Source organism: Falco peregrinus, chromosome 7, assembly GCF_023634155.1.
Source record: "Falco peregrinus isolate bFalPer1 chromosome 7, bFalPer1.pri, whole genome shotgun sequence".
Classification (NCBI taxonomy): domain Eukaryota; kingdom Metazoa; phylum Chordata; class Aves; order Falconiformes; family Falconidae; genus Falco; species Falco peregrinus.
The window spans coordinates 36329457-36355702 of NC_073727.1; the positions used below are offsets into that span (position 1 = coordinate 36329457).

Here is a 26246-nt window from a genome sequence, read left to right on the forward strand (position 1 = left end):
GTAAGATTTCATTTTGATTTCAGATGAGGTTTTTAAACACAGATCTCTCTGGCAATATAAGTCATTTTACAGAACATTTTTATGGAGAAAGCACCTTTTCTCCAAGGGTTTTCTACCCTGTATCATAGGACTGAACTATCCCCAAATTCTTTCTAGTTTAATTTCTGCCACCCCACAAGAACAATGTTCTGGTAATAGTGTAAACTGTTTCTACCCCAATACAGTAGAGACCAAATATTTGAGGTAAGTCATTATTCTATTCTGCAGTTATCCCATGGAACTTAAATAGCATCCTTATTTTCTGAAATGACACTGAGACTAAATTCAACTGTGACAAAGAAAAGCAATGTTTTAATATGCTATGCTTCACCTTTACTACTGGATGGAATTAAAAGATAAAGACTGAAAATACGGATTTCAGTCTTCAGAAATGTGTCTAACCCTTCTGTGTGAAAATGTTTCAATGTATTCCAAAAAAATTACAATGGCCTCATTTTGTAAGTAATTATCATACTCAAGGGCTGTGGGGCAGGATATAAATCTGTAAGTGCATAGATCTCATTAAACATTCATTGCTTTCTATGAGATACATTCTCAGGAACACAAAGAGCAGAGAAAGCTGTAAAAGTGAGCCCAAATATCCAACAGCCTTAATTAATTAACATGAGATAGAGGTCCAAAACAGGTTTAATACTAAAACGACTTGCAATTGGGGTTTGTAAAGAAGGAATAGTAGCAGCAGTCCCTGCCTTGATCTGAGCAGCTGCCTCTGACCATTATGTAGATAATCTCTCATCAAAGACCGCTGCATTACAACTTAAGGTTAAGTAACCTTAAGAGCAAACACAGAGTTAAGTAAGCAGTTTATGGGAGTTTTAGTTGTGGGTTCCCACTGCCTCTTTTCCACCAGATGTTGGATTTCTTTAGATTCATGGTCCAATACTGCAATATCCTATCAGAAAAAGTACCCGAAAACACATATAAGAAAAAGGATCCAGTCCTCTAAAAGATGATTAATGGTATACCAGCTTGCTATTTTGCCACATTTTTTTTAATTGATTGATGATAGAACAACAACAGCTACAGTATTATTATTATTATTTAAGTACAACTTCAAATGAAGTAATCCAAACAGAGTAAGACGGCTTCTTTCAGGTGAGGAAACAGCAAACAATTCATTTACAACTAGTGTCTACACAACACAAAAGACCGTATTTGGAAAATGAATAAGAACTTTCAGATCCAAAATGGAAGTGTTCTTTACTCAGGACATACTCAGTATATTCTAAAATTTTATATTAATTAAAGCTTTGGTTTTGTGAGTAACTGGAAGCAATCAAAATGTTTCAAAAAATGTGAAACCCATGTGCATATTTTTATCATCAAATTTTAGTTTTGGTTTGATTTTCAGAAATAGTAGGATACATGCTGAGTCAATCAGAATTTAAAGGTCGCCTAGTATGAGTTCAAAAGCTTGAAGTATGAATATATATTTTAAATCCCATATACAGGATAACTGAGCATTTCAAATTAGAAAAAGCTGTTCTAATTTTCCCTTGTGGTAAGAGAGCACTTCATGCATTTTAAATACGTACTGACGAATGTTATTAAAAATATAAAGTCTATGTTCTTAAAACATTGTAGTCAAATTCTTATCCAGGCCACTAAAAAGAACACCACAGTTACAGTCCATACTTCTCAAGCCACAGCAATGGGATAGCAGTAATTTACAGTAAAATCTCGTGTTACATTTAGCTGTACAACACTACTAATTACAGAGTAATTTCAACAATAAATATTTGGTTAAACTCTGCTTTGTCATCAGTGCAAGCAATTTAAGATGAAACTGATCTTTCAGAGAGTCCACACTTTTTTTTAGACTCTATTTTTATTTTCTGGTAACTGAACATCTTTTCCTACAGAACATTTCTCCAGAACTACCGCTTTGCAAACAGAAAACCGCATAGACAATGTTAGAAGCACAAGGGAAGATTCAAACCTAAAGCACCAAAGCAATCCACAGTTCCCTTTAAACTGTCCTTAGCTAACCCTGTTTCACTATTCAATGCCAAAGGCTCCTAGCAATGACCTTACAGAGCACACAGGCTGCATCACTTAGTAACAGCAAGGTAAGTTAAAAGACAGGCCATATCACACCCTTCAGAGAGAATCCAGGGAGGAGAAACCAAGACATAGACTATGAGCACCACGCTAGATAAAGTATCAAGGAAAACATCCAGTTAACCCCCTAGACACTGACAAAGAAGTCTCCAGTTTTAAAGAGAGTATCCTCCTGCAATGAACCTTCACAACAAGGTCTCTGAAAAGCCAAGCTACTATTAATAAAGCACTACATAGATGAATGGCAGTAGTACTTCATCTCTCTATTAGGAAAAAAAAAAACACAAACAAACAAAAAAACCCCAACAAAGCACTATTACCTGCATCTGAGAATATTCAGAGCCAGCCAGCCAATCATCAGTTTTTATACAAAAGGCCAACTTTACTGAAGTCAGCCCTTTAAAGCATCTCATACTTTGAGTCCAGTCTCGAAACATCATGTGATCTGAGGAAATTATAATGTGCACAGCAAAGGGTAGGCATCTGAAATTCTCCTTTATGAGGCCTCATAAACATTACCTATAGTTGAGTCCTCTGCTCTTGTAAGAAAGATAAGAGATCCATCCCCTGCTTTCCTCCAGAACTCAGGAAAAAAACCAGGGTATGGGAACATAGAAGGCAAGAAGGTAAAGAGAGTTATTTGAAAATGGAAATAGAATTTGAGTTTTGTTTTGTTGGGGTTTGAAGTTTTACATATCAAGCCCATAGATTTCTTCCAATTGTTTCTATTTTCATGGTAGTATATCAGATGTAAGGACCTACGCAAATATAAAATGGAGAAACCAAACCATGAGCTGTAAAGTGAAATTAGAGTGCACTATTCAGTATTATTGTCAGCAATACCTATACAGTTTGCTGGGCAGGTAGCAGAACTTGCAAAGTTGCTGTAATACAGTGCTTGCATAGTGTCACTAAAACATCAGACACTAATGCAATGGAAACAAACTGTTATCCTCCCTCCAAGTCTGTTAAAATAAACAAGCCGGTAATCTTGCTGAGCAGTCCCACTTGCATTACATACAAGTCTATAACCTCATACCATACACCAAACATACATTTCTCATTTCACTAGCCAAACAGAATGGCTATTTTTGGATTACCCAACAGTAATCAATCAATATTCTGTTGATACGGTCTTCACTTAGTCTGTAAATCTCTACAAAACACTCAAAGACATGGTGAAGTCTATGAAAGAAATGTTACTAGTATTATTAACTTTGCAGAAGAGTTTATATCACAAACTTTTTAATTAAGAATTTAAGACTTGCTAAAAGTCAAAATATTTACTGTATCATTAATATCTTTTCCTGTATAATATTATAAAACTGACAACTCACACCATGTAGATTTATCACATCAACGGCAAAAACATCTGAGAAGTTGAAACAGAACACAGAACTTCACCTATTCAGTAAATTCCTACAGTGAATTTTCTGATATTAAAAAAAAAAGACAAGTTACCTTTCACTCCAGTAGAAATCTTGAAGATTAGTAGAAAGCAACCAACTATGACAACTGGATAATAGTGCTGTATCTTCTTTACCTATAAGACAGAGTTAAATTTGGAGTCAAAACACACCAAAAGTTATCCCACCAACCGAGTGAATTAGAAAACCAGGTAAAATGGAGCTATGTTTATATTAGAAGTCTATTTTTTAAACATGAACACCCTTCCAAACAGGAAGGGAAAAAACATACAGTCATTTAACTTGCACATTGATTTTACCTAAAAAAAAAAAAAAAAAAAAGCATGGCAGTTTATAATAAATCTAACACTCCTAAAGTCAAGAGGAGCCTTTTCTTTCAATTTAGAAGGCCAGAAATAACCCCTTATGATGCAATTTGACTTCTTGTATAACCCAGACTATAACACAATGACACGCTCCCACACCCCCTTTTCTTGCTCCCATACTCCTTCTCGCATTCAGCCATTGTGTGAGTATACAATGAACAGTTTTCAAACACTGCTTTTCTTGGGTTAACGAGGAAGAAAGCCCACCTTCCCTCTTCCCCACCCCCCAACTTAAGTTCAGTTCCAGAATGAAACTGCCTTCTGTATCAGTACATCTTTCTCAGGAAAGCATTCAATCTTGCTTTAAAAACACCTAACAGCAAATATGCTGTACAGTACGACCTTTGGTAAAAGCATTTTTACCTTACTGAAATTTACATGTGGTAAAATAAAATGTACAAAACTTGTCCTCTTTCAGTAATGCTGTATACTACAGTCATAACTTAACTATGTAAATCATTCAGACTTTTTTCCTGCCATTGAACCCTTTCATAGCCACTATTATCTGCTCTCATCCACATTACAGGTAGATCGATCACCATTTTATTTCGTTTCATCCCTTTATAATCCTTAAATATACCGATCTTCTGTACTGAAACCTGCTTCCCAGTTCTTGTAACTTTTAAATTTTTTTCAGGTTATTACTATCAACTTTCTAAAGTTTAATGCCAAATGTGAACCCAGAATTCAAAAAGGATTGTACCAACTACAGAAAGATTTTATTACCTTGTCATATATTTTCTACATTGTTTATATACCTAGTTTGATTTTTTGAACAATGACTTAAAGAGAACTTATGTTCAAATTATTATTAATCACAACCCACAAAGTCTCCTTTAAATGTCTGTACTTTCCAGAACACTTTCCCATTCTCCACCTATGACCCACGTTCTTCATCCTTAAATATATGAGTCTGTAGTTGGCCACATGAAAAATGCATATTTTGCCTATATCCACACTCACCAAATGATTCAGATCATATTAAATACATTAAGCAATACAATTATTCTTCAGGTTACCCTCTCTAAATGAGAACTATATAGTGTTGTCACTGAAACCCCATTAACAGACCTCAACAAGTCAGAATGGCTTCAGAGAGTTGTCTTTGTTTGCTCATACTTTTTAAGTTATATCAAAAAGTGGTAATAAAATTAGAGATTTCTTATGATTTAACTGCAATTCCTGGAGACTTATCAAATAAGAAGTGGAACAAAAGGTATATTTCCAAAGGAATGAAGCCTGGAAGCCTATTCCATGTGACCCGGGCTGTTAAGTTTGAACTCTTCCCTCTTCTCCACTCTCAACATGTGTGCACACAGAATATGTACATATTTTAAAGTTTTGTGTAGACCATTCAAAATGACATTGTTCCAAGGCAAGCTCATCTGCCAAGGGTACAAACTGTTGATACAAACTTTAAGATCCATAACCTCTGAAAATGCAGAAGTGAAGGTCATATTCTAAGCCCAAAGGGAATCAAACTCAGCAGAATGCTGCAATTTAAGCAAGAGAAAGCAGCTCAACTTCCCACCATAGAGGTTAACACCAGACAAAAAAACAGCATGACAAGCAGAAATGGAAACTTGTTGGAAGGGAGGAGAGTAGCAGCTGAAGCAGAACACTTCAGCTGAATACCCTTTCAGGGCTGCTCCTGCGTAACCCAGGATGTCACGAAACTAGTTCTGAACTGTTCTATAATTGCTTGTCTCTGTAGCTTACGGACTGAATTTATCTGCTGTTTGAAACTTTAAAATATCCCATCAAAGGATACAGATTTACTTTTTAGATAGTTTCTATTAAAGAAGCACTTTGCCTTTTCAAACTCCCCAGGTCTGGAAACATGCAAGTTTATGAGAATTTGCTGAAGGCTAAGTTATGCAGAACTATGTGCTTATTGCATTTCACTAACACTCTGGAAGCACCCATGCTAGCAGACAGGAAAATGCAGCAGTAAAGCTAAGCAAAGCACTACATGTCAACGAAAAAGCCATAAATTACATGTTTTTAATTAAAAATGGGTCTTAGACAGTTTTACAAGAAGAAAAAAACATCCTAATTGAACTGTTTGCTAGTTGTTACTGGTATCAAAGCACCTTAACCTAAGTTTACTCCCTAGCTGGCTATTACTTGTTCCCTGGCAGTGATTTATTTCAGAAGCTGTTTCTGGAAATCATAATCAATAAGATTACAAATGGTCCGACTCCCTTTATGTCAATCAGTGATCATTCATACAGTAACCTCCTCTAAGCCCACTCTAGCCATGCACATTCATGCACAATACTATTAACATATAAAGGGATTAACTTCAACTCAGTGGGATATTCACCTGTGGAAAAATTTTGCACTAAAAATGTTACCACAGTGTTAATAGCGCTTTTGAGAGTATTCAGACTTCACAGCACTGTAATCAAAGTCTTACAAAAGAACAATAATAGGAAAGGAACTTTGGACTTAAATTCATAAATAACATCTCAAGTTTTTTTAAAGACCTCAGTGCATAATGTTCACGCAGGGGCTAGGTCATTAAATCTTGAAAGGTAGGCTGTTTTATTAAAAAATAGCAGCTAAAGAACATACAATATGATTCTACACTGACTCTTCCTGAGGAGAAAGGAAATTAGGAACGTACAGCCTTTCCCAATTTCATCCCCTACCTAATTATTGATAAACAGCTTCAGCGCAGGGTCCTACATTTTTCTGCAGTTGCTCACTTACAGCTGAAAGAAAGAAAGAGCCAAGATGCAAACTGATGAAGTTATCGGACCGAGGAAGGGTGCTCTAACAGGAAAAAAATGTGCAAGTCTCCTCTCCTCGCGCAGTATTCACACAAGGGGTACAGGACAGCAGCCGACAGAAATCCGGGCAGATTTTCGGGGGAAAACACCCCTCCCTCTCTCGCCCTGGACCAGGAGGTGGCAGACCCAAAAGCGCAGCTGATGCGGGGACGGCCACGACGCCGGGAGCCCGCCCAGCCCCGGCGCCCTGACGTGCCGCCCCCCGGCGGGGCGGGCCCGCGGGGGACAGGGAGCGGCGGCGGGCGGCGGGCACTGCCCGCGGGGCTGCCCCGCGAGGGAGATTTGAAACTGAGCGGCGAGGAGCGGCACCGCACGGCTCGCCTCGGCGCCCAAACCTCCGGGGGAAGGAGGGAGGGGTCAGCCCCCTCTGGGGCCCCTGCGCGCCCGCGGAGACGGGAAAAGGCCCCACCGCGCGGAGGGGCCGCGGCAGGGAAGCGATCGCCCCTGCCGCGACCACCGCTCTGGACACGCTTCCTCGGGGCCGCTGCCGCCCCCTGCCGTCCGCGGCTCTGACAGCCCCCGACCTCCCGCCCAGCAGCCGCTCGGGGCCGGGAGGGAGGGGGCAGCTCTGCCCGCAGGACGATCGCCCGGCCCGGCCCCGCCCGCGGCCCCCGCATCCCGCGGCGGACGGAGAGGACCAGGGAAAACGCCGACGGATCCGGGGCAGAGCGGCCCCCAGGCGCACGGCCTTCCCCCCGACCCCCCCGCAGCGCTGCGGCTACCGGGCGCCCTCCTCCCCGCCACTCCCCGCTCCCCATCGCCGGCGGAAGGCCTCGCCCCGAGCCACACTCCCCCAGGGCCCCCCTCCCGCTGGCCGCCGGTACCTGCCGCCCAAACGGCCGCCACCGCCGCTCACGCTCACACACGAAATCGAAGTTCCACAACCGCAGCCGTCAGCCCAGCCCGGGAGAAACCCCCGCCGGCCCCGCCCCCCAGCCAATCCGCGCCCCGGCCGCCCCCGCGCCCCGCCCCGCTCCCCGCCCCCTTCTCCTCCTCAGCCGGGCCTCCCCGGCGCCGGCCCGCCGGCTGCCCGCTCCGCCCCCGCCCTCCCCGCCGAGCCCCGCCCCGCCGCCATTGGCTGAGGCGGCCGTCAATCGGCAGAGCGGGCGTATCGCCCCCGCCCCCTCTTCCTGGGCCACCAGAAACGGCAACTGCCCGTCAGGCGCGCGGAGTTCCCGGCCCGGAGTCGGGCTGGGCTTACGGGAGCGCTGCGGGACCGCGGACACGGGACTGGCTGCACGGCAGCGCCGCGGCCGAGCTGGGGCCCCGGCGAGCGCCGCGCCGCGCCGTGCCGTGCCGTGCCGTGCCTCTCCCCTCCCGCGGCTCGTCGGGCACGGCGCCGGCCGGGCGGGCGGTGAGGTGCCGCTGTCCCGCACCTCAGTCTCCACAGACTCGCAACCCGCTGATGTTGCGCGGAACGAGCTCTCGCTGGGCTGCGGGCCGGCGGCGCGGCGGGCTGCGCGGGCGGGGGGCGCGGCAGCAGCCCCGCTCAGGCCCCGCGTAGGGGCTGCCGCCAGCCGCGCCCCGCGTGGGGTGGGCGCGTACGCACCGGACGGAGCTCGGCGGGGTCTGGGCAGGGCTGAGCCGGGTGACCGCCTCCCCTGGGCTGCCGAGCGATCGCACTGCGGGGCTGGCAGCAGCCCCTGGGCACCCGTGGGGAGGGAGGCGGTCGAGGAGACTCAACCAGCCTCTTCGCTGTGCTGCACGGTGGGCGGCAGAGGGGCAGCGGGTGTGGGTCGAAATGAGCGGTTCGGGCTGGGTGTAAGGAAAAGCTTTTCCGTGGCTGAGGACAGCCCGGCAGGACAGGGGCTCCTCGGGGGTTTTCACTCCCGGGTGGCTGCAGCCCTGAGCAGCCTGCCCTCGCTGTTGAGTAGGAGGTTGGACTAGAGACCTTACAACCTGAATTTTCTAGTGATCTACAGTCATGATGGGGGCTGTCCTCCACTTAGCCAAAGGTCTTTCAAATGGCTTTGTGGATGCTGGCTGCTGAAAGGCCTGGATATGAAAAAACCTGATGGAGTGTAATGGCAACTGCTGTGCTGCACAGGCTGCAGGCCCGGGGAGAACTCCAGGCAGCCTGCTCTTGTCACCTTCTCCACCTAAGGGCAAGTCTATTACCCTAGCCCTTTGAGCTCTCCTTTAAACCATATAGTAGCCTTTTCATTCTCTTTATTTCTTCCAGCATAGGAAAAGTGTGTCAAATCTTGGAGCTAGAGGTGATGCTCTGGCCTGCAATTTGTGCATGTATGTACAAGAAGGAAAGAAAAAGCTGGGAGTGAAATGCAGTGCTAACAGGTGTAAAAAACCAAACCCAAGAAAAAAGAAACAAAATGACTGCCTGGTTAAGAATGCAAGGCCTCTTTCAGCTTTAATCTTTTCCCATTGATAAAACTATTTATATTACATGCAGTCATACTGAATTTGCAAAATCCAGCACACAGTATACGTTGCTTGTACTTCATCCCTTTTATGCATTATAACTTAAAAGTTAACTACGGACTTCCCACCTTACTCTCATAGGCACACTGAGCAATGCCTTTTTTTTAGTGCACAGAATAGATTTTTCTACTTTGGAGCAGATCTGTGCAGTAAAATAAACTGTGTTATTTCTAGGAAAATTAGAAAGGAGGGCAGAGAGAGAAGAGCAGGATCATGAGGCTGCTGAGTGTTCTTTACAGAATTCTAAAGAAATTGTAAGATACTAAGTTTTATTTATCAAAATTTTCTGTGTGATGCCATGTGCCACATCGCTTGAATCTGATTTTGTGAAGGGGTTGAAGGATGTGTTTTCACAGTGCCAATCTTAAGGTGCTGGGGTCTCATTTAGAGTAGCTTACTACTGAAAATGGGGTTAACAGGCAATATACCGTAAATATTCTGGGTATTTCATAATGCGTAAGATCAAGAAATCAAATCCTATTAGACACTGATGAATATCTTTTCTTTAATCTTGGTGCTTCAGAAGTAAAAGCAGCCCTGCAGCTCATGGGAGTTCTGTTAAAGGAAATTAATGTAAGCACACAGCGAAGCAATGAGCCGGCAATGAATAGAGAGCAAGCAGTATCAGATATCTGTGCTTAATTCTGCATTGTTTATTCTGCATCCAGTGAAAGAGGTTATGGACCAATAATTAAAGAAGGCATTATAATGCATGAGCAGAAGCAGTTTTAATTCTTACTAGCTATATTGCTGGATGTTGCAATCTTCATGTTTAATTTATATTGTGTATAATCTAAATAAAGCTAATGAAGTATTTTCAGTATCTCTTGCTCCACATTCAAAAACAGCATTAAAAAAGCCTTCAACTCTTTCAAAGAAGAGATGGTGTATCATTTTTCTTTTTCAGCAAAACCAGTCACTGTGGTTTTTTTCTTTGATATAGCAGATGCTATAATTATCAGAGCACCAACTGGGTTAGGATTTTACCTCTAGATGCTTTTTATATGCAGAACAGACTGTAAAACTGTGTGTGACCTTCCCTGATTGGTTTCTCAGATGCTTTAACATCTCTAAGCATGAAGGAATGATAGCAGAATATGATCTGGTTTCTCAAGAAAACAATGCAGCAGCTTAACATGCCTGCCTAAAACCAGTAACTACTACTGTAAAAGACTTAATTTACAGACACGACGGGAGACACTTATTCTCTACAGCTTTCTGAGGCTACCTGAGTTCACACTATCCAAACTGCTTTTTCCTATTGCTAGTACTTGTGTGGATGCTAGTATTTACTACCATTGGCCTAAGCAAGTTTAATTGGCACAGTACTAAACCCAGCTGCACCTGCAACAATTTTATCTTCAGTTACTAAAACCACTGGAAACACCTGTAATGAAATTTCCCCAGATCAGAAAATTCAGGAAGACTTTAAAAGAAACTGCTTCGGACGCTTCTTTTTTTCTCTTTTCCTCTGAGAGACTCAGGCACCCCTGCTGAGAATCCCAGTTAGTGGTGCCTCCAAGTGGTACATTTATTTATGCAGATGTTTCTTCTCACAATGGTTTTAGGCTATTTGTTTCTGGAAAAATCTGTTGCCTTATGACAATCTTCCCTTCCTTTCTGATGCATGGGTTTGGAAAAATAAATAGCCTGGCAGTTTCATTGAATTAAGAAGATATGTTGCTTTTCTTTAAACAATATAAAATGTAATATAATTTTTGGTGTATGCTTTTTCCTTAACTCTCTTATTGTGGGACATACGTGACCTAAAGAGTAGCAGGACATAGACAATTTCCTAAGCAGAGTAATGAAACATTTGGGTAGCCAAATGAAATCTGTGTCATTCTGTCTATAGCATGTCACGTGGTGGTTTTCATAGTCTGACAGATTTTAGATGTGCTGCTGCACTAGCACTAGAGAAATGTCATTAATGCAGTTTCAGATATTCTCCTCCATTTCTTTTCCACTCTTCCAAGTTTATATCTAAATTTTGCATAGGTGCCACAGTGATAAGAACTTTTACTGATCTGTTGATGCACTCAATACACAAGATTTCTTGAAAGTGCTGGTACAGCCAACACAGTGTTTAACAGATAGAAAGATTGCAGCAATGTAATGGAGTGTAAACACAGCAAATTTTGAACCTCATATTAGAACTGCTGTCCGTACGTATTATAAATCTGTAGGCAAAATGGCTGTTTGCTCAACTCCTGTGCCAGCTGGCTTCTTGGCTTTACCTAAATGACACTGATGTAACTCCTCCTTTATAACGTTCATCCTGCAGTCGCCACATTAACCTGGCAGCACAGTGTCAGCAGTAACTATTGCAAAAGAAAATGAGGAAGAAATATTAGTTTCTCATTAGAAACTCTTTGACATTAAAAGAAAACAAGGCATAAAGAAAGATACTTACCCTGCCTTCTTGTATGTAAGTATTTCTCAATTTTAGATTCTGAAGAAAAAACAAGTAGAAAAAAAAGTTCCAAGAAGTGGCTGAAGTAAACACAATAAAACTCCATAGTCTATTCCTAGTACAATAATATAACTACTGTTAATTTGTAGTGACTTTAACTTTAGTTATTCAGCACTGGCACTGTAGTTTGTAACGAGTAAATTCCTGAGTGGTCTAGAAACTGGTCCTGAGAGAGTAACTCCTTCTGTAAAGTTTTCTTACAGATGGGAATAAGCTTCTAGAAGGCTACTTTCTGGAAAGGAAATGGATTTCCTTTTTTGTCCAGAGATCTGCCTGCTGGCAGGTCTGCTGGCATTCAGCAAGGTTCCAAGGCACTGGAAAAGTAAGTGAAAATATCTTCTGAAATTAATAGAAAATGTGCTCCCACATAAAAATGTGCACTAGGAAAAGAAGTTCATGGTACCTGAAATTTTACTGTGATAAAACTGCATTATCCATCAAGACACTTGTCCTGTTCAGTATTTTCAATCTATTGGCATATGAGGCTTCATGGGCCCAGTAATATGATTTGTATCCAGTGTCTCAGGGTTATGTGACTTATGCATATGCATGAAGTCATGTGAAAGGTAGCCTTTGGCATCACAGGAGTGGATGTTACTACATTTGCTGGCCAAGGAATGCCCCTTCCAACTTGATACTTCTTAATTTGTGATTCTGCTTTGTGTTTCTGGCAGTAGAACAGTGCAGTGGATTCCCTCTGGACTCAGATTTGACACATCAGATACAGCCCAAAACAAGAGACAAGTTATATTGCTTCACACTGCTGCAGTGTGAAGGAATGAGGTTTCTCACACCCCAGCTGTGGTGCTGGCAGGGGGGACAAATGCAGCAATCCCACTCCCACAGCTCTTACATGGTGATTATAAGCTGATAAATGTTAATTGTGGGGGTTTGGAATTACTAAGATTCCAATCCTGCAGACAACTACCAGTAAAAGGACTTTTTCCTGTGAGTGCACCTTCTGAATTGCTAAGATTCTTCTCGGTTACTGCTATACTGGCTTGAGGGTTGTCCTCAAGTTATGACATGTTGCCTCTGTAGAAGGAGATGTTGATTGTCAGACCATACCATTAAAGAAAAGAAGCTTGCTTTTATCTCTGGAAGAAAAGGCACACCTTAAGGGCCTTTGCGCCTTTTACAGTAATAGAAGTTGTAGTTAGGAGTGTTAAAAGCAAAACACAAAATAACAAAAAATCCATAAAATGAGCAGTGTGTGGTGTAAGGTGAACAATGAATTTAAACTCTTTAGTCAACTGCAGATAAGAGGTTGGGGAGAGAACTGCAGGGGAAGAATACCATGTTAGTCGTGAAATTGATACCCATAGGTGATATTTGTCTTTTATCTTTAGATTCCCCATTTGTTCGATTCTGCAGTGTTGTTAAGTGTCAAAATCAATGCCATAACATATTTCCCAAACAGCATAAAACCCCAATTAGTATTTCAAAGTGACTGCTGATGTGAAAATCCTGTATTCTCTTGATGTTGCTGCTTGGCACTGCTACCGACTGGGTAGTGAAGCGGCTAACAAATATTGGCATGGGTAAGTGGCAAGTGTCACTGAAGACCTAGATTTTGCTTGTAGAGCAAACATCCACAACAGATGGAAAGATCCAACCTGGCAGGCCAAGCAAGGCTTGAAATCAGTTATGCCAAAATAAATGTAGATGAAACATTATTGTGTGGAAATAAAGTAGAGGATGAAAGTAATTAAGAAAGAAAATAATTTACTTACTTCACAGCTGTACCTTACCAACCAATGGAGAGTCTAGGGGAAAATATTTTTAAGAAAAACAAAAGATCCATGTCTTTCTAACTTAGTATAAACATGACTGCTGCATATCTGGGATTTCAATTGCAAAGTTAATAATTTTCAATTCATATACAATCTCTGTTAACATCTCTCTAAAATGTTTCTGATCCTAATTTATTTAAGTACTGATGAAAGCTTCTGGACCCTGGTTGGAGAGAGCTTGTCTTCATCAAGTCAAAAGCTGCGATGGATAAATTTGGCACTTATACACTAGCTACAATTTTTAGGTGGAAGGCCATAAAGTAGAAAGCATTTGGGATGAGAGAATGAACACCTTGTAAAGAGGCCAAACCAGCCAGCTCAGCTGTACAGTGTAGATAAAAGAAGGTGAATATAAAAGAACTAGAAGAAAATGCTGTCTAAGATACCATTGTCAGTGTGGAAAGGATTAAATAAAATGGATACATGTGCATTTATCATCATCATCATCATCACCATCTAACTTGCAGAGGCACATCCTATAGCTATCCCTTTAAGTTAACTCAAGGAAGTAGCCTACATGTCCTTTGTGCAGGGATGTACGTAGGTGCTATTGCTTCATCAGGAGATTTCTGCATGCCTGTATAAGCTCTGATCTCTACTTCTGCTTGAAGGATTGTTACTACAAAAGGCCTGTGGACCACTGATCATGCTGGTTTGTTTTCCTCCTGAGGATAAAGACTTTCTTGTTTTGACTTTTAGTTTGAAATTTCAGAATGACCAAATGGGGCTGCGTGAGAGAGGGCTCTTAGCTGACAAAAACTATGGATAATTATCACATTTGAAAAGCATTTTCGTGGGGCTCATAAATAGAATCTTGGAAAAAACATAGGCTGGGAGGGATGTTTTTTATTTACATTGGAGTCCCATGAGAGTTGTGCCAGATAGGCTAAGGTCCCATCCTGGTCTCATTATCCTTAATGATAAAATGGTTAATTATGTCACCACTGACTGTGTCTATCATATTCCTAGAATCATCTGGATTCCTCTCATAATTTCATCTCAGATCCTGAGACCAAGCTGTGGGCAACCTTATCACTTGGCAAAGTTCAAAGAAACTGAGGCTGATTATAACTCAGTATAAATCATATAACACCTCACAGGAACAGACTCACCAGAATTATTTAAAGAAATTTTTGTATCACCGTGTCCTATGGTAGGAAGTCAAACCATTCACTAAGAATTCTTTGGAAAGAGCATATCGCAATGTGACAGACCACACAATGAGATAAGATGACATCAGTTAATTAGATGAGTTACATGTTAACCCCACAACTCTGCATTAAGAGTCTTGGCCTTGCTACTCTGACAAAGACAAATCAGAATATGTATCAGAATATTTGCAAAGGAATAAAGTCAAATCCCTGCAAGAGCTCTGAACAGAGTATTTCTTCACCTATTGGTTTCTAAAGTGTTTTAAGTTTCTACCACTCACTGACTTTATTTTCCTGCTAGGTTTTGAAACTTTCCAATGGCAAAAAGTTAAAAACAGGACTTCACACCACAGGCACAAAATCAAACCAGCAAGCCCCTGAAAAAACAACCACCAAAACCCCCAGGTAGCAATGGTACTTATCCATTTCTTCTCCTCACAATTTGAGTAGAGGGAAAAATACAAGTTTGATACCATATCCAACCACTTCAACCACTTACCTCTTTACTAAAAGCTAAAACTTCTTCAAAATAAAAAACATATCCAGCATCTGCTCTTCCTCTCTTCTTCAGGAGATGCGCTGAGCATCCTCTAAAGCAAGCTTCTCCAGGCCATACTGAGGACCACAGGATACTGGTGGTGTGGATAACCTCCCATTTCGTTTGTGGAACAAACAGGGGCAACCACAGCAACTTCTCCAATGGAAAAGTAATATTAAAAAAATATTTAGTCATTCCTAACTGTTCCAGCTGTGGTTCTGGCCTTCAGTTTCTCTGTGAGGACACTGAATACAAGAGGCAGTTAAGATACTTATTTCTGTCCTGTTCCAAGTGCTTACATAAGATTCCTGACTTTTCTTTTCCTGGCTATTCCTCCAAGTATCTGGGAGCAAGAAAGCAGCACTACGCATCCTACCAGCTGTATACAGACCATTAGAAAACTGCCTGCTGATCCCATCTTGGAGATCGCTGCTATGAAAAACACCAAAGCTCTGTGTCTGTAACTGTAATAATAAATCCACTTCATTTGTTCGTGACATAAAACTTATCCAATAGTTCAAGCTTATCGATAGCTTACCCCACTGCTATGAAGATCCAGATATTTACAGAAATAACTTTTTTCATAGCAGTACTTCTGTGACAACCTAACTCCTCCTCATGATGTGACTCCATTCCCACATTTGTGTAAGCCTTTCACAGAGCAAAGAAAATAAAATTAATAGGGAATGCTTTTAAAGAAGTTGAAGAAGAAAGAAATATTCAGGTTGGTGTTAGTATTTAAAAATAATGTAAAGTTCCCGCATAAGCAAGGGGTTTATTTTTATTCATAAAAATGTGTCACTGGAAGTGTAGCATGTTATGTGTGTTTTGTGACACTTCATCACAACTAAGAGATAATTTCTTCTTCCAAATAACTTTTTTTCTCAGTACAGTCCCACAGTTCCTCTCTTAGTTTATCCACATATTTTTCTACAATTATGTGTGTTTTTGTAAGCAGACATTCCCAGTATCTCTGAACTTGTTTCCCAGGGTATGACCCAATCATTAAGGCTGAACCGGTCAAAGCGATTTAACATACAAGGATTTCAGGTAGGGTGTAACCGGAGGAGGGAATGCAGCCCACCCAAGTCTGAGGCTGTGAATGCCAAGTTTAACTAAATCTACGAGTAGGCTTTTTCCCTTTAACACACACCCCCCACCCCCCCACCCCCACCAAAACATATAATCAAAAGGTGAAGAGTTCAGTTACGGAACAAACAGGACCTCTTTAAAAATATGTAGCTGGCTATAGCCAAAGACAAACTATGATGTCATTGGGTGGGAACTTCCCCTCACTGTATGCGAGCAGCACTGGAGTGATGTGATGCAAGATGTGAATAAAATCACAGGGGTAATTTTAATATAGTCTGGGATTTAGTTGTTACAACTAATCTGCAGTATCAGTGATTTTCTGTTTTATACCTTTGACTGCTGTTCATCTGCCATAAGTTGGGGGCCATGCAATTTTCCATTCCTAGCCATGCTACTCTCATACGCAGACTGAAAGCTAATCTGATTTGCAAAGCTGTCATTCACAGCATCGATTAGGTGGTAGATAATGGTATTAATGCAATCATTAAATGGCAAGCAGCTTTTGCAATGTTTTCTTTGGAGAGCTTGTGGGCCCCCATCTATATTACAGCCACGGCTGATTCGGGGAACTTGGCTATTGACAAGTTACCCTATAACTGAGGTTTAATGTTTGTATTGATGGGCCCAAGGTTGCTAAGACCTCAGTCCTGCAGACCTTTAGGTACACAGTTCATATTTTTTGTCTGTTTGCAGAGCTAGAAACTAGTTTTGCCCACAAGACATTTCCCAAGCATCCAGTTAGGCGTAGATACCTTTATAGCAAATTCCTTAAGAACAGGCCATGTGTGCTGCTGCCAGAAAATATGTCAGGAAAATTATTTGAAAGAAAAAGTTATACTTGCATTGATATTTCTGATTCTCACTATCCCATGCAAGACTTTAATGATGATAAGAGAAACAACAGCTAAATCCTCGCTTCACTGCATCGCTAAAAAACAACCCCTTTTGACAGGAATGGGGCCTGAATTTTACCCTGTATATTTTACACTAAAATAAGGCTAGCAGTGTGAATCAACTCTTTTACTTTTGAGAGCTTAGATCAAAATAAGTTGAAGATGCAAATTAGCTTGCTGGTTTTTTCTTACTACTATATGGGTATTTGTAACATTACACCTTCACACAGTGTTTTGTTATGGAAAGATCAGGATTGACTATTACAAGTTTTCTTGATCTGTGATGAATTACATTAGTGTATATGTCTGAGAGACATCCAGATAAAACATCCATCTCTTTTACATTTTGCCATTCCCAGGAAGAATGGAATGACTATTTCATTTTTAATCAATTTGAGTTTACAATTTCACTTACATGATTACTTTTTCTCTTATTAATCACACTCAAGAAAAAAACAGTGGATAACAGCTTCACAATTGGCATTGATTTTCAAAGAAATCTATTGCCAGTTTTCAAGTACTATGTTCACAGAGGTCAATAAACTCAAAATGTACAGACTCATTTTTTGAGACTACAGAGTGCTGAAGGGGAAAATGTGCATCTCAAAAAGCTAATCTCTTTAAAATCATCCATCTCAAGTGTTTGCCTCAGGTCTTTTTTTAGCATTAAAAAAGTGTACCGTGTATAGCCATGACATTGCCAAGACATTTGTGATGTTTTGTATCAAAAATAATGAATATCCTGATTTTCAGATAATTGAAAATTTGCCTGACCCAAAGCCAAAAGCTTCACACTCTTCTTATTTCCAATATGGATTATTCATTTTGTTTCTTGAAAGGAAGAATCAACAATGAATATCAATATTGGGTCCAGTTATTAAATTTCTTTGATATTGCATGTATTCATAAAATGTTTAATCGACATGGTCACTGTACTAATATTGTATCATTATACTAATTTTGATTATTATCCATATGGCTCAGCATTATTTCAGTTTTATACAAGTAAAAGCATCCTTCACTCTTAAAAACGTATGTGGCTGATTGTATTGTTAGTGAGAAACATGGTTATCATGTATGCAATTTTAGATTAATGTGAATTAGGTAGCAAGATTGTCCTTTTGGTTAGTGGTAATAGCCATTATATATATAAAATCAAAGACTAATAGCAACACAAAATATTTGTTTATGTCACTACTGTTTTGCTCAGAAAGTCTCAGAAACTTACTTTTGCATTCAAGGTCTGACTTGCACACACAGAGTAACATATATCCATGCAAGGTGTGCTCAGAGCAGGTTCGCGTTTCTTGCCAATTCCGCATGCACAAACTTCACTGTAAATTGATTTGATGTGTCTGCACAGCAGATGTGTGCTAAGTATTTAAACTGATTCCAGGGAGACCTCTAGTGCAATTCTCTGTTTGGAGTAGGCCTACTACAGCTTTTGATAAAGAAGCGGTAGCAACATCAGCATTGCTTGTAAAGTCCTTTGGAGCCAAGCAGAACAGTGGTGCCCCTTGCAGCTCCTTCCACTGACTCACCATGCTACCGAGATGGAGACATGGCTGACTTCCCCTCAAATGCCCTCCCAGTCCATAATCCACAAACCCCACTAAGCTGCACTGGGGCTTCCCTGCATTATTGTGGATTAGCGATGTTCTGTTGTATCATATAGCGTATTTATGCACTGTTTGCAGACCCTATACAATTTAACTCATGGCAAGCATTGGTCTGTAATCTCATGTACTGTCAAACTTGTTTAAGGCAGGTATAAAAAAAAAAAAAAACCTGTAAAAAATTACACATAAATAATGTTATGCTTACTCTACAGTAGAGTTTTATACAGCATACTGCATGTATACTTTATAGCCAAACATTTTTCACTGCCTTGGAAATGGAGATTAAATATCTGTTGGTGCTTTCAGCCATTCCTTTGCACAATGGCAGTCTCTCACAAATCTGTCAGGAGGCAGTGGTGTTCAGAGACTTCACCTGGATTCCCCTATACTCCACAACTCTTTTCTAGCAGCTTGGCTTACAGCCTAGCAGCATTACTTACTCTCCCTCTCTCAAATAAAATCACTAAGCCTCTATCCTACAGGAAGCCTGACAGTCAGCCTTCCCGCTTCTGCAGCCTTCAGTCACCCTGTTTTTGTAAGGTGTACTAGTAGCCTTCTGCCAGGTATGGCTCTGTTGAAAAGTGGTTCTGACATTCAAAAGGAGGAGCAATTTACAGGACCCACTGAGTTCCTTTAATCTCACCATCTGTTGGCTCTCTTTCCTACCCATCACTATCATATTGTCTCTTTTTCTTTACTTTCCTGTAGTGAGCCAGAGGGCAAGGTGCTGTAGGCAAGATCAGGGGAACTGGGAGAATCGGGAAGAGTCCTTTGCCAGGCTCCTCAAGGTTCTTCTTGTCTTAGTGTGCAAGATGGCCAGCACCCAGGGTATTGGTGGCCCCTTTCCCCTGGTTTCCACTCCAACAGTCCACAGTCTCACTGTGCATAGCTGCCACAGGAAGTAGCCATTGCAAATACAAAAATATACCCACAGGCCCTACAGAAGGACGGCAGCAGTGAACTGTTTCCTCTTGTTCAGTAAGAAGGGCTGGAGCAAGCAGTGGAGTGTGAAGAGCAAGACCCAGAGAGAAGTAATGGGGGGCTGCAGAAGGACAGGGCTGGGGGTGACTATGTAGGGAGAAAGGGTAACTTCCTAAGAGTCTGCTAACAGCACGTGGAGATGCACACTAACAGTTCTGCATACTTCCAAACACTCACATTGCAAATCCTCTTAAGTTCTTCTTTTCAGAATAGAAAAACTACAGCTGGAGTTGCTGGGTAAAGTCATGTCCGTTCATCGCCTCAGGGCTCAGCCAGGGCACCCCACATGAAACACTGTTCTTTTTAAAACTCGGACCTCACTCAGCATCACCTGTCATCTGCAGCATCTTCCCTTTCTTCCTTTTCCTGTATGACTTGCTGCAAGACCCTGTATTCAATCTCTACTCTCTGTTATAGCTTCAGCAGAGTGATAAAATGTGGCAGGGACAAGGGGTAGGGAAGGTTCTGATGCTACTGAGAAGGTGAAAGCCTGAGTTGTATGGAAGTCATATGTCCTAAGTCACATTTTTTGTGACAATGAACTACTGACTACTGCCGTAGTCTTCAGCTCTAACACTAATATCACTATGGACAAATTGCTGCTATTTCTATGTACTAGCTTATTTCCTTCTCTAGGTACTCTGGTGGCTTCCCATGCTTTATGTGCCATTTTTTACAAACAGACAATACAGAGCCAAAAAAAAAAAAAAGTCTTCTCTCCTAATGTGGATTAAATAGTGAGTTTCCTCTTCAGTCCACTTTATCCTTTTACTAGGATTGTAACTACTGTGAGGGCAGGAAAGTCACGTCAGATGAGTTTTGTGGTCTGTGAATCTCTGAACTACTTCCATCAGAGCATCTGGGGTTGTTACCTGACTCTCTCTTCTCCCTTTCCCACTCCATCAGGTGGCTTTTTTATGGTGCACAACTGTCATGGAAAGCTGGCCTCTCAAATAAAAACTGTATCCAGGACAACCTGCATACAGTAATGACAGCACTGAACTGTATTCTCTGCTCTCTGAAAAATGTAAAGGTTTAGTCAGGGGATGTGGAAGCAATGCCAGTAACACTGACTGAAATTATTATCCTTCTTGAACCATTTTTTTTTCCTGTTGACTTGAAGCAATCTTGGGGAGGCTTCTGTAACTTGCATTTCTGTTGAAATTGGTACTAGATGCAGCATTTATCAGTGTTTCTGAGGAAATTTCTAGGCAAACTGAACTGTAAATTGGCTATATGTATGACTGTGTCGTACTCTAAGAAATCACACACTTTAAAGAAGCAGTGGGAACACTCTTCACATGACACACAAAAAATCTCTTATGATTTAAATGTGAACAGACTATGTGTCTTTGCCATGTTAGCTCAATAATCCAAACTTCCCTGGGGCGAGTTGCCTGTGTGTCTAAACAACACACATCTGTTCTTTTTTACCACTTGTTTACATGTTCTTCCTCTCCATGTGCCTGCACCATCCTCATTTTAAAGACATTCTTTAATGCTTTGTTTGTTTCTTACATATATTTCATAACTGCATGCTGTAACAGCAGTATGTGTTGAGTGCTGGTTTTATACAATTTATGACCCAGCGTTTGTTTTTTTAATATACTAGTGTGCATTAAGAATAACTCCATGAAGTCATTCAAGGTTAAAATCAGGCTTTCTGGCTTCAGGCTGACTGTGCAGCATCGCAAAATACCACATAGCACGGTAATGTAACTAATGAATCTACAATAATACATACTATAATACATACTATAATACAGAGTAAGGGATTTAGGGTAGGAGAAAAAATGTAACTAAAATTTGCAATTTAATAGTGATATTCAAAACATTAATATATTTTTACTAAGCATAAGAGGAAAAATACACATTGAATTAAGAAAATACATTATTGTTTTTTAAATAATGACTTTTATCTGTTTTCTGTTCTCAGGTGTTAAACAGCCTGATTTTCAGAAATGCTGAGCAAATAATTATTCAGTAGTGATAAAAAATAGTGCTGAATAGGTAGATTCTATGAACTCCACCATCTTTGCAACATTAGTATAATGCTGTACAATTAATAGGACAATGAAGATGCTCATTTTACCCTAAGGATGGAGTAAAACATTGATGCTGTTTGAAAACTGTTGCTAGAGCAGCCCAGTTCTGAGAATTGGCTTACAAACCTTTTTGCTTAATATTATTTTGTGTTTTCTCTTTACTATTTAAAATGTTCTACAATTAATAAGCCAGATAAACAGGCTGAAGTGGGTTGTTTGTATCTTTACTGAAATGACAATTGGTGCTACCAAAACAAAGCACTCAGCACAGGACTTGTTTACATGTTTAGTCTGCTTGCTTATCATATTTGAGTGCTGATTACTGCTGCCTCAGTCTCTTTTTCCAGAGTCTCTGGTTGCAAGCCTGGAGTGCAGCCTACAGTGTGGGTTTTTATAAAAGGGTTAGAAATAAAAGTAAAATTCACAGAGAAATATTTTCCTGTTTCTATGTAGAAATTGCAGCAATGAAGCATACAAAAAAATCTATGACATTAGGAATGGGCACATCTGACATTTCATTCCTATAAAATGCACCCACAGATTAACAATGCATTATTCAGAAGGGAAGCCAAGGATTTTCAACGTATAAACGCAAACCAAAAAGTATTCCTGTACATAAATGGATATTGCTGTAGGAAAAAAAGGTTTCTGCTATTAATATGTTGGTATTACAGACTCTTAAAATTGGCAGAAGATCGGTGTAGAATTAAAAATCAAAACCTAAGGAACTCACTGAGATCATTATTCTGCTTCTTAGGCTTTTTTTTCTCTTTGTAAAGTAACTTAGCAATGCACATCTCTCTCCTATTTGTGATGGCTATAAAGAAACAAAAATATTTTTTAAATGTGTATAAATACTATTACATAATGCCACGTTGATCTCTGATTATTGTAAAAGCAATTATTTCCTTTGGACAAAACCCTCTGTTCATTAGCACTGAATGGTATTTATCAGTCTTTTTCCTGTTTAGATAATTTGTTCAGTGTTGATACATTTAAAAACATTCAATTGGTTGGAATAGTATCTGCAGCTTCCCATCAAAAGAGTGATGGCAGTAGCTGTGGGTCTAAATCTCAAAGCACCACTCTGTAGACTTCCTAAGTGATTAGTACAGAGTATTATCACTTTCCACCATCTGGCTATCTAGTATGGAAACAATATTAAAGGAATCAGAAGACGTATACAGGTTTCAACACTTTGGACATACAGTGTTTCACAGCAAAAATGTGGAAGCTGCGTTTAAAACAAGAGATATGTTCAAACATTTAAAAAAACCTATTTGCAGAGAATATGCCTGTCCTCCCTCATTTTAATTACTTGCAAGTATACAAAGCCATACATATGTGCACCAAGATAATACAGCTTAGCACATATACGCGGGCTGCATGTTTAGCATGCTAGGCGTGAAATCTGTTTAAATTAAGAGTCTCATTCTGGTTTTGATGTCACTACAATTAGTTGATGTGTTGGATGGATTCTGAGGCTTTCCTTCATCTAAGCTTTAAAGGTTTTGAAGTTAAATGCTTTGGATAAAGCTGAATTAAAGAATCATCAGAAATTTCTGTGTTAAAGCCTCACAATCCAATACATAAAAACTCTTGTAATTCAGTGTACTGTATATCTTTGTGTATAAAAATATCCCTTTATAAGGAAGAACAAAAGATACGCTTCTCCACTCCAGGAACATTACATGGAATAAAGAGCCTCTGAAAACCTCCAAAGCACAGAATGCAAGCTTGTGCTGCCAGACAAAAGTGAAAGCCTATCCTGTTTTCTCTCTCCCTGATGTAGTTGCTGTGTCAGATGAGGGCATCAGGGCAGATTCAAAAGTCAGAATGAAGAAAAGAGAAAGAAACAGTGCAGCGAGAAGTGTGGTAAATTCAGTCCTAGCAACACCTAGGTTTTCCCTGTGCAAGCCCAGCTTTAGGCTTTTTAATTTGTTTGTTTGTTTTGCAGAAGTGCAGATGAAGGTGGCAATTTAAAATGGGCTATCAGATTCCAGTCAATTCGTAGGTGTTACACTCCAGGGTACTGGGAGCCCTGTATCCGGTAAAGAGGAAAGCGGGAAAAAAAAAGAGGTCTTTTCTCCTGTTTCTGTTTAGGAAGTGATTTCTTTACTTCTTTTTTAATGGTTTTATTTTTACCTCATAATGAAAATCAGTTTCTTTGCATTGCTAGAGAATCCTGAGCTTGTGGGCTTTCAACTGCACACATGTCAGAAAAGTTCACTAGCCGTTAATGAGGAAACAACAAATGTTTTGCTGAGCAGCATAACTAGCAGAGTCTGTTTTGGTAAAGATCTGTGTCTTTTGAGCCTGAAATCTCCTTCCTCACTGCAGTGATCTTAGGTCCTCCTCTGTCTTCTGTGGCACCTGCCCTAGACAAGGGAGCGTGCGCTGCAGCTAACCTAGAGAAAGGACGGTAGTGGAGCTGAGCCTACCTTTCCCTCTGCTACAGAATTATTTTCCTTTCTCTTCTAGCCAACTGTGGGGTTTTTTTACAAAGCTTGTAAGATGTTAATTGTTTTTAAGATCACTGTCCTCTAGGACATATGCCTGAAATTGGTCAGTGACTTCAAAAGCTAAAGGGCAATGGCTGACAGCACAGTCGCATGTGCCTTAAGAAACCAGTCTACCAAATTGCTTCCAGTATGGGGTCTTACATTTTGTATTCTCAGTACTTTTGGCCACAGTTCTCAGAGAATTGGTTATGTTATCCATGATAGCCAAGGAGTGTAATAAGTAAAAACCTATCAAGCACCATCTTCTTACCCAAAATTTCAACTTCTCTTTCTTCTCCATGTATCATGAAAAGAACATGGCATCTTTTCACATTGTGTACAAGCTAACTTACACATGAAGGCTGCAGATCCATGCAGCACTGCTTTTGTAGCAAAGCCAGCTCAGGCCAAGTCAAGTTGATGGTCTCTCTTCTGCTGCTCCCAATCTGATCAAATCTGCATTGCACTTTGCATCCGTATCAATTGTGTGAACAGAGCTGTCTGTGGACGCTAGGGTAAGGTGGCTTGCTAAAATGACTGTGACTTTAAAAAAAAAAACCAAATGAATTTTTTTACGGTATTGTTAATCCAAATTTTTCCAATGTACTCATTCTCATCTCTTCCACTTTAGTGGTGCAGGGGCAAATGTGCACAGCTGCCGTGGGGAAAAGAGCTAGGAGATGAGTCTTAAAGTGGATCTGCTAACAAAGGGGAATTAATTTTGCGTTGCCCCTGAAGTGTGAAATTCCGTCCTAACTGAAGATTCTAGAAAGTTTGTCTTTTACTGCAGAGTGGATAGAATTTCATCTTGTGCAGCCACAGTACAAGGGCAAGAATCCAGGCCCTACCGACATCAGGAGTAAAATATCCCATGAATTCAACATCTTGGCACTGAATAAACTCCAATAGTTGTGACTGTACTAGGACAGCAGTAAAACCTGTGAAACATTATCTGTGGGTAGAATCTCCCCTGCCATTACGAATTCCAATCATTAACTATGGAAAAAGAATTGTTAAAGGACCAAAAGATAAAAGCAGTATTGCTCCAGACTTAACTGTCCTGATCTTTTCATAATTAGTTAGGTTACAAAAAACTTTTAATTTTACTGTGCCTACATTTACATTCATAGTTTAGACAAACATTTTATGCAAGTATTTAAACTTTCCTGGTGTGATTTTTTTTAAAGCAGTGTCAATTAATACAGATTGTGATCTGTTTCCCATAAAACTGTCATTAACAGTGCAGCCAGAGATATGAACACGAGAAACATAAACAGTTTGGCAGTATTAAACCTGTGATTTTCAGATATGAAAGAAAAAAATGTGGTGCTGATAGGATATACAAGGAGAGACAAAAAGAATTGTCAGCCTCTGTGCACAGGGTTCAGCCAGCTCCTAATGACCTTCCATGGGCTGGTTCATAATGTACAGGACCTGCTCATGAAGTCCTAATTCTGGCAATTTATTTTTTTTTTCCCTGAGTAAGGAGAGTAGAACAATCCTCACAGTAAACACTCATTGACAAGGTATATGACAACTAGCACAAGATAGCTTTTGGTAAGGAAAAATACATTAAATACATTTTCCAAACAACTTATTTAGATACTTTATCTTCTGGTTTATACCCAGATATTTCAATATAGTCAAGAAACTGTAATAAGCTAAATCAGTGAAAGGTATTTGCTCTCTACTTCTACTAATTGTTAGACATGTATAGTCTATGGCTGAAAGCAGGAACACAACAGCAACAGTGTTTTTTTCTGATCCTAAGGGGACAGTATTTTTGGCAGAAATTGCCCTGATATTCCAAACCCTACTGTCTCCTTTCAGTATGCTAGTAGTTTCATAGCAACTATTTAGCAAGAAGCAGAGGGATTTAACCATCCTTTGCCAGCAAGAGGAGAATCACACAAAAAAAAATATGTGTGCAGCATAATCACACTAAGTATATGCCCCTTTTTGTCTGCAAAAGGCTTAGTAAAGATTCAAGTGTCCTCATTGTAGAAAGGCACT

The 26246-nt window shown here is 40.5% G+C and overlaps 1 protein-coding gene across 22 annotated transcripts in view; it reads right to left on the minus strand.

Moving 5' to 3' along the window:
- EPB41L2 (erythrocyte membrane protein band 4.1 like 2) overlaps nt 1-7636 on the minus strand; it is a 123706-nt gene extending 116070 nt beyond the window's left edge. For 18 of the 22 annotated variants that reach the window (XM_055809809.1, XM_055809806.1, XM_055809804.1 and 15 more), the window contains exons 1-2: nt 7533-7636; nt 3583-3664 (exon numbers count right to left, since the gene is read on the minus strand). The gene's annotated coding sequence lies outside the window, so the exon portion shown is untranslated. Of the gene's footprint in view, nt 1-3582; nt 3665-6567; nt 6631-7532 lie in introns of those variants that run through there. The other 4 variants (XM_005230124.4, XM_027795776.2, XM_055809791.1 and 1 more) reach the window with 2 other exon arrangements.
- Nucleotides 7637-26246: the final 18610 nt, after the last annotated feature.